This window comes from Sciurus vulgaris (assembly GCF_902686455.1).
Source record: "Sciurus vulgaris genome assembly, chromosome: 5".
Lineage (NCBI taxonomy): Eukaryota > Metazoa > Chordata > Mammalia > Rodentia > Sciuridae > Sciurus > Sciurus vulgaris.
Window position 1 is genome coordinate 171,545,313 of NC_136465.1, and position 9,127 is coordinate 171,554,439.

Sequence of the window (9,127 nt, forward strand, 5' to 3'; positions counted from 1 at the left end):
CTCATTAGCCGCACCACGGGACTCTGTGGAGAGCCGCCACTAATGATCCCGAGTCCCACACACAATCCTCCTGGGCCAGCAGAGTTGGTGCGACTCATCAGGTCCTCGCCACGTCACATGTATGTCCACAAACATTTCCTGATGCCACAGAGCCTGAGACGTCGGCCCCAGCCCCTCCTGGACACCCGCAACTACAGGGCTGGCCATGTGCAAGATCAAAGACTGACTGGGCACCAGAGAGACTGTGCCCTCTGCCCTCTGCCAGGGGCACCAGAGCTATTTTCTCTCCCTCCCTCCCTCTGTGGTGGTGCTGCGGATGGAACCCAGGGCCTCCTGCATGCCAGGCAAGTGTTCTACCACTGAACTAAACCCCCAGCCCTTGGGTCTCTCTCTCTCTGGCCTCCAACTCCTGGGCTCAAGTGATCCTCCTGCCTCAGCTTCCCTAGCCTGGGATTATGGGCTCACACCTCCGCACAGGCCTGCTTTCTCTGTGTGAAGAGCTACCAGTACCACTTTGAGGCAAGTCCCTGAATCCCAGCCCCACAAACATACTACCCCCCAGGCCCCTCTACGGACGTGACGGGAAAGAGGCGGGTCTTAAAGGTTGGCGGGATTCCGATGGGGGAGGAGGAACAGCCCAGCCCCAGCAAATGCTGGCTCCTGGGAACCTCAGCTCTTTGGGGGTGGGAGGGGCCCCCAGTGGGGAAACCGCCAAAGGGAACCCAGGACCCCCCTCCCTCTGGGGTGAGGAGTAAAGGGGAAGGAGGAGGAGGTGGGGTCTTGGTCCCAGGCGCTCCGCCTGGGCCCGGCCATGGACTCCACGCCATCCCTCAGGTTGGAGGTCACCCCACCTGCTTTACAGGTGGAAACCGGAGGCCCAGAGAGTTGAAGGAACCTGAGCTCAAGTTCACAGGGGCAGTGAAGACTATCGCTGGGGGGAATGGATCCCACTCTGCCTGCCTCCCCCTGCGAATGCCAACAGGGTCTGCCCATGACATCCGAGGACCCCACCAGGACTCCATTGCAGAGTTCTTTTGTCCTTCAAGACACCATGAGTCCATCTCCCACTCTGGAAGCATCCAGGGACTCTGGTGACCACTAAGGCAGCTGTCTTCAAAGTAGATGACTGCACCCCCGCAAGCTCACTAGGTGACGGTGGAACGCAGGAGGAAGCAAGCAGAATTAATATTCTTATTTAGTTTTTAATCTTAGTCTTTGTAATATTCTCTTGTGGGGGTACTGAGGATGGACCCCAGGGGTGCTCTATCACTGAGTTACATCCCCAGGCCTTTTTATTTTATTTTAGGTACCAGGGACGGAACTCAGGGGCACTCGACCACTGAGCCACATCCCCAGCCCTATTTTGTATTTTATTTAGACACAGGGTCTCACTGAGTTGCTCTGCGCCTCGTTTTTGCTGAGGCTGGCTTTGAACTCTTGATCCTCCTGCCTTGGCCCACCAAGTAGCTGGGATTATAGGCTGTGCCGCCACGCCCAGCTCTCAATATTCCATTTCGATGTACATTTATAATATACGTATTAACACAGCAGAATTTATATACTTGCGTTATAAACAAGTAAACTATTCACGCCTACAGTCCCAGCAACTGGGAGTCTGAGGCAGGAGAATCACAAGTTTGAAACCAGCATGGTCAATTTAGTAAGACCTGGTCTCCAAATGAAAAATCAAAAGGGCTGGGATGTAGTTCAGGGGCGGAGCATCCCTGGGTTCCATCCCTAGTACCAGAAAAAAAATTTTAAAAAAAGGCGCAGCATTGCTCGGAAGCCCAGGGACAGGGCTGGGGGATAAAGCGCTGGCAATCATCGGGCCTTCCACTCCTGACCAGATGGGGGTCGAGGTTGGAATGTTTCAGAAAGTGTCCCCCCAGGCCCAAGGCAGGGACTTGATGCTGAGTCCTGAGCTAACTATCTCTCCACTGACTAAAGTTGCGGCTACGCAGTGAGCCACACCAGTGTTCTGAGAATCCAAGGGCGACCACCCAGGCCTGCTTCAGAAAGCAGAGACGCCTGGGTGCCAGTCGCTAGGAGCCTGAGATCCCCACTGCTGTGTGGCGCGACAGGAGAGGCAGAAAGGCATGGCTGGGGTGGGAGCTGTGGACCCTCAGCAATGGGTCACCCTGCCACTCAGGCCCTCCCCTCCAGCTCAGCGCCCCCTCTCTCCCATTCAGTTGGAGCACGGGGGGGGGGGGGGGGGGGGGAGGTGGGGGGGGCACCATAGCAAGATCTAACTGGGAACCCAGAGCAGAGCCCCCAGGGCTGGGGTCTCGGGGCTCCAGGAAACATGGCCACAGGTACCACAGGCCCCCACCCAAGATGGCCAGGGAGTTAAGAAGGTGAGGGGGTCAGGAGCGCGGGGCCACGTGATCTCCCTCAAAGGCAGAAGGAGGCCTGGCTACCCGCTGGTGGACAGGCCTAGTAAATAGGTAGATGGGGCATTATTCCCATTTCACAGATGAGGAAATGGAGGCCCAGAGAACAGAGACTTCTGCTTTCTCTAAGCAAGCCTTAGCTGGTCCATGTGCAGCGATGACTCAGACTTGACCTCCCATCCCCATCCCCCACACTCCTGCACCTAGTCATCTGATATAGAGACCCTGGGGGAGTTAGGAACCCTGAGGTCCAAACTTACTCCATTACTGTTCCCCATGTGGAGCTTGAACAAATCATGTCTCCTGAGCCTCAGTCTCCTCATCTGTATAATGGTTTGATTAACCAAGCTCTACCTCCACCTCCACCCCCTACTTTTCTTCCCCAGAAACACATTCCAAGAGGCTGAACCCATCTGGGATGCTGGAGGTCACAGGCCCTGCCTCAGGATGCTGCCTGTGCTTGCCTCACACAGAGTGGACGTGGATGATTCCTGCTGGCTCTTGTCAACCTGCCCCAGGCCCAGACATCCTCGTTCTGGGCATTCCCCCTCTCTCCAGCTCTTCTCCTACTCTGGCCCTCAGCAGTTTTCAAATCCACAGACTAGTGGTCCCTTTTCCTGCATGAATTAGCTCATTTAATCCTCACACCACACACCACACAGGGAAGTGACTTTAGGTATCTATTTCCCAGAGACAGGTGGGGGAAGCTCCAGAGACAGCAAAGGGCTATCCTTAGATCCCCCTGTAGGAGGTGGAGCTCCCAGCCTGTCCCACCCAGAGCCTGGGCTCTTTCCATATCACCTCCTGTCTCCCCTCAGTTCCTTGCTCTAAGGGTTCCCAATGATACCCAGCCATGGCCAGTTCATCACATGGAAAATTATGCAGCCATTAAAAAGAATGCTTACATACTCAATGACTAAGAACACCATGAGAAAATGCTTAAGACAATGGTAAGAAAGGAAAAGCAAGACATAAAAACTGTAAAAATGGTATGGTTCAATTATAGTTAAATGATCATAAATAAAAATGACTAGAAGAAAACAGACCCAAATAAAGATGGTGGTGTTACCATGTGTCCTTTTTTTTTTTTTTTTTTTTTTTTTTTTTGGCAGTACTTGGAACCCAAGGGCTGATTCACTGAGCTACATCCCCCAACTCTTTATTATTATTATTATTATTATTAATTATTATTATTGAGACAGGGTCTCCCTGAGTTGCAGAGGCTGGCCTCTAACTTGCCTCAGCCTCCTGAGTAGCTGGGATTACAGGCCTGAGTCATCAAGCCTGGTTTTACTTGTCTTAATACCATAGAGGATTTCTTTCCTATTTTTCTCCATTTACCAAATAGTCAATCAGCTCATGCTTCTTTTACAACGAAGGAAAGATCATGTAAGAAAAAAAGTATAATAATAATACATTTGTGGCCAACTTGGTGGCGCAGGCCTGTAATCCCAGCAGCTCAGGAGGCGGAGGCAGGAGGATCATGAGTTCAAGGCCAGCCTCAGCAACTTAGCGAGACCCTAAGCAACTCAGTGAGATCCTATCTCAACATAAAATAGAAAAAAGGGCTGGAGATGTGGCTCAGTTAAGCGGCCTGGGTTCGATCCCTGGTGCAAAAAAAAAAAAAAAATCTGTGGTTGAAGTATTTGGAAACTTGCCGCTGCCCCTTCTACTTCCTTTCTCCTTAAATCCCTCCGAAGCCTGCGTTTTCGGGACAACGTAGCCACGACCAAGAGGCAACAAGCACCTCCAGAGACCCGCGCCCAGTTCCTTCTCCCTTTGACCTGCCTCCTCGACGAGGCTGCCCTCTGTGCCCAGAGCGACCGCGCACTGCGCCCGCCCAAGCCCTCCCGCAGTTCCGCCGGCGCTCACCTGGCCCTGGGAGGTCCGCCTGCGAGATGCGCACACCTGTCGCTCCAGGTGAGGAGTCGGCCAGCCGGGCGCGCGCCCGGAGCGGGTTGCCGGCCGGGGGCGGGGCCGCGACGTCAGCTCCCGGCCCCGCCCCGGCTCCGGCCCCGCCCCGGCTCCGCGCCCCGGGGCTTCGTGGTTCTCGTGCTTGCGGGGTGAGGTGCAGGCCGATTCAGTCGGCGCGCACGCCTCGTGTGGGTTGCGCCCCCGGCCATCTGCCGCGCCTGCCAAGGGGCCTCCAAGTGCGGCCCTGGGGCTGCGGGACCCAAGGAAGGAGCCGAGAAGCTGCTGCCCCCACGCACCGCCGCCCCCGGTCAGAGGGAACTCTGGTCCTGGACTCCAGGCGCACATCCCCCGGGGTGCCGAATGACCCCCGATGGAGAGAGCCCCCGAGTCCCGGTGTTTCCTTCTGTCCGTACCCGCCCCCCTCTGCTTCCCTGGACCCCACCTCTTGCCAAGGAAACCAGGGCTGGGTGAGGGGAGATGGGAGGTGGTGCCCCAGGTGGTTGGGTAAACTCTTGGGATCTGCCCCTGCGTGCAGGAGTCTGTATGCATCTTCTCTGTATTATCCGAGATTGTATTTGGCAAAATTCTTTGTTGGCGCTGCCAGCTTGTGGTAGTGGCAGGGGTCAAGGGCTTTGGAAAGGTGCCGACTACCCAAAAACTTTAAAAATGTGTTTGCCTTGGACCAGTGGCTCCATGTTTGGAAATCTGTCCTGAGGAAGGCGTCTAGAATATACACGTTCATTGTGGAGTTCATTATAAGGAAGAAAATGAGAGCCAGGTGTCAACAAAAGGGGACTGGTTAACAGCACCAACACCACGGAATCTTACACAAACATTGGGAGGGATGTTTACAAACAGTGTGTGATCACACAAGGAAGTATGTTAGAGTATTGAGAGAATAAAGGCAGGGTGAAAATATGCAGTGACAGCAGGATTACAGTTGAACTTCAAAACAAAATACTAATTTGTACATAGAGAAGAGCCTAGAAAGAAAATGTTCACTGTCACATTACTGGGTGGTGGCACTGTGAGGTTTGTTCTTTATCCTTTTGTTTTCACACATTTTTGCCATCCAAAGGACTTACTTCACTTTTATGAAATTCCTTTGTTTCTGAAGTTCCCATTAATTGAGCACCTACTATGATCTTGTAAGCCCCTATATAATCCTTGCGATAGCCCTGGGATAAGAATTACTGTATCCCTCATGTTACAAGTGAGGAAATGAAGTTCTGAGAGGTACATTACCAAGCTTACCTGAGTAGCAAGGGCCAGGCTGACCTTTCTGTGTTACCAGCGAGGAGCCGTCTTAAGCAGTCTCCTCATTAGCTGCTGAGCTACCAGGACCACCAGACTCAACCGTCTGACAGAAGCAGGAAGGGGGTATCACCCTTGGCAGTAACTTCAAGGGAAGGCAGTGCAAGAGGGCCTCCCGGGTGTGGGGGAAAGAGCCCCAGCATGCCCTCCCCTGGATGGGGAGCCCTCCTCCCACCCAGGATTCTTTGAATCTGCCGTAGCCCTGCCTGGAATCCCTCAGGGAGGACAGACTCCCAAGGAGGAGATGCTCCTTACGAGGTTGGCTACTTCAGCCTCTGCAGTTAATTTTATATCTTTATTATGTTTTTCTGATTATAAAAGTAATAGATATTTAATAGAAAACTAAAATATGCAGTAGAAAATAAAGGTCAACCCAGTGCCCGGTGTGGTGGCACGCACCTGTAATTGCAATGACATGCGAGGCTAAGGCAGGAGGATCACAAATTTGAGGTCAGGCTCCACCATTACTGAGACCCTGAGCAACTGAGTGAGACCCTGTCTCAAAATAAAAAATAAAAAGGGCTGGGGATGTGGCTCAGTGGCAAAACATCCCAAGTTCAATTCCCAGTACTCAAAATATTATAGAAAAATTTGAATATAAAACAGTTGAAGGGATCCTATAGCGACAGCACACAGGGCCTCTGCGTGACCGGCTCTCGCAAAGCCCTTCACAGGAAATGACCCGTTGACTCCTCTCAACTGCCCTTTGTGGGTGCCTTACATTACGATGGTTCCTTTCAACTGAGGGAACTGAGTCCCCTTTATGAGTCACTTGGGAATTCATGTCAGGAGATTCTGCAGGACAGAGAAACAAGAAAACAGTTCTGGTTTTGGTCACTATCCACGAGGCACTCGGATCCCCAAGAGAGCAGGTCAATGAAGTCTTCCCAGAGGAGGTGCCCTGCCAGGGGCTTCCAGGCGCTGCAGGGGTTTGCCTTCGGGAGTGAAGGCAGAGGAAGGGGCCCACCGCCGCAGAAGGCCTGAGGTGTGGTTTGGGCTGCGGCCCAGGACTCATTCCTTACCACAGACGACCTCGCACAAGTGCCCGCCCTCGGGCTGGAGGAGGAGGGAGAGGCCGGCCCACTGCATGCTTAGGTCATGCGAACGTGACTGCAGTGAACACTGCATGGCGTCTGCAGGTGAACGCTCCGTGGGCTGCGAGGGAGTCTTGGGGCGTCAGCAGAGCCTAGGAACTGAAGTGAAGAGGCCGGAAGCCAACGGCTCCCACCCCAGAAGGAGGAAGGTTCCCCATTCCTAGTCCTCAACACCAGCTCCAGGATTCTGACCAGAGGGATCCACCCCAGATACCCCAGCCATTGAGGTGGAAAGACCTCCAGCAAACCCTAATTCAAAGTACTTATCATAATGTATTTGATTCTATGTGCCTAGAATAACCCTGGAAAGTTCTAGAAGAAAGAAATTGGCAGGTCATGTTTTCTTTACAGAGTTTGCTGGGGATCAAACCCAGGGCCTCACATATGCTAGGCAAGTGCTCTACTACCAAGCCACATCCCCAGCCCACACTTTATTTAATATGTAAAGAACATCTAGAAAAAAAAAAAAAAAAAAAAAAAAAAAACCAACCATGGAATGTAAACATGACTAGGAATATGAAAAAGAATTTACAAGAAAGGAAATATTTTTTTAAATGCAGGTAAAGAAGGCAACCTTATTCGCCATAAGAAAAATACAAACTTAAACTACACTGAGATTCTACCCTTGCTTGCGGGTTTGGGAAAGACATAGAAAATTGGTCCCACTGATGGTGAGGCTCTAGGGAAGGAAACGGTCCCTCTACATCTGGGGAGTACCTTGCCACAAGCCGGAAGCTGGGAGCGCTGTGTCTATGGAAATGACATTGCACATTTCTTTTGTCCCAGGAATTCCAGGCTCAGGTGTGTTTTGACCAGCTAGGAGGGAGCGGCCTATGAAAGGGTTGGTCACGGCAGTGTGTGTGTGCACGTGTGTGTGCAGAGCATCAGTAGCGGATGATGAAATGGTCACAGAACATACAATCAATGGAATCTGACGAACCAAGCAAATGAATAAGCAGCTCTTTCTGTGCAGACAGAGGAAGCCCCCTAACACGACGTGTCCACTGGTGGAAAAGTCAGGGTGCAGAGGACAGGTCTGGTTTGTGGTTGTTCAATGCCATAGGCGGGAGAGAGGGCTCACCCCTGCCATTTCCATATGTTTTCTACGGCTATCTCTGGCTGGCAGTCCAAGAGGCTAGTGACGACGGGGTAGCTTCCTCCCAGAGAGAAGAGGGGTGGCTGAGAACAGGGAGGCACAAGGGAGACCTGTTTCTGTACCCTCTTTGATAATCTTTGAATTTTGATCAACATGAAATATCTTTCTATTCCAAAAATGTAAGTAAATGGCCGGGCGCAGTGGTCCATATAATCCCAGCAACTTGGGAGGCTGAGGCAGGAGGATTGAGAGTTCAAAGCCAGCCTCAGCAACCCAGTGAGGCTGTAAACAACTCAGAGAGATCCTGTCCCTAAATAAAATGTAAAAGAAGGGCTGGGATGTGGTTCAGTGGTTAAGCACCCCTGGATTTCATTCCTGGTACCAAAAAAAAAAGCAAAAAAGTAAATTAAAGGTTTCAGGGTCCATTTTACAGGGAGGAAAACCATGTAGACCAGCAATTTGCTGACTCCTCCCCCACCAGGCCCAGGATGGATGGGCAGGAGGGCAGGAAGGCAAGGGGAAGCCGGGAGGTCGGGAAACCTGCTCTGGTGGCCTCGTGGGGCTTTCTCCTAGGTTTCTGGCTTACTCTCCATAGCTGCCCCCCCTTTTTTCAGATGAAGAAACTGAGGGTCACAGTATGGCACCTGGGGTTCACAAGTCTGGGGCGCTTTGGGGGCCAGTGTGCGGTTGCCATGCATGGCGCCCCACCAGCACTGGCCCCCTACCATGTCACCCCGGCTGGCAGGCTGGCGTGACGAATTTCTCATTTAACTGGCGCCTCTCCCTTCAGTCTAAAGTTTCTGGTCATTTGACCAAAGCGGACCATTGTTTGCCTAAATTACATTTTATTGAAAGGGGAAAAATTTGGCTAAGCCGATTGAGAGAGTGGTCACAGGATGGGAGTGGCTTGGGGCTGGATTTACCAGAGCCAGAACTCAACTGGCCCATTCATCGGATTATTTAGGGAGTTTACTTTAAATTTAGCAGAACTTGGATTCCCTGGCTTTCTGAATAGGCCTGGATTTGGAAAGAAATGTAATTCAATTAACTGGTTCCTGGACGAAATGAACAGAATTATTTTTGATTGAATTATTTCTTTCACAACTTAATTTTTCTTTTCTCTCTGAAGCCTTTCTAGACCTTTCCAGGGACTTCTGGGGGAGGCAGGGACTCCCACCTCTTCCTTGGCTAATTATGAAGGCTGCTTCCTCCTCGGTCCTGGGCCATTTCCATGGGAACCCTTGCCCTGTCCCCACCTGGCTTCCTGGTTCATTCCAGGTAGCTGCCAGGACTGTTTCCCAGCTGCTTAGCTCTTTGGG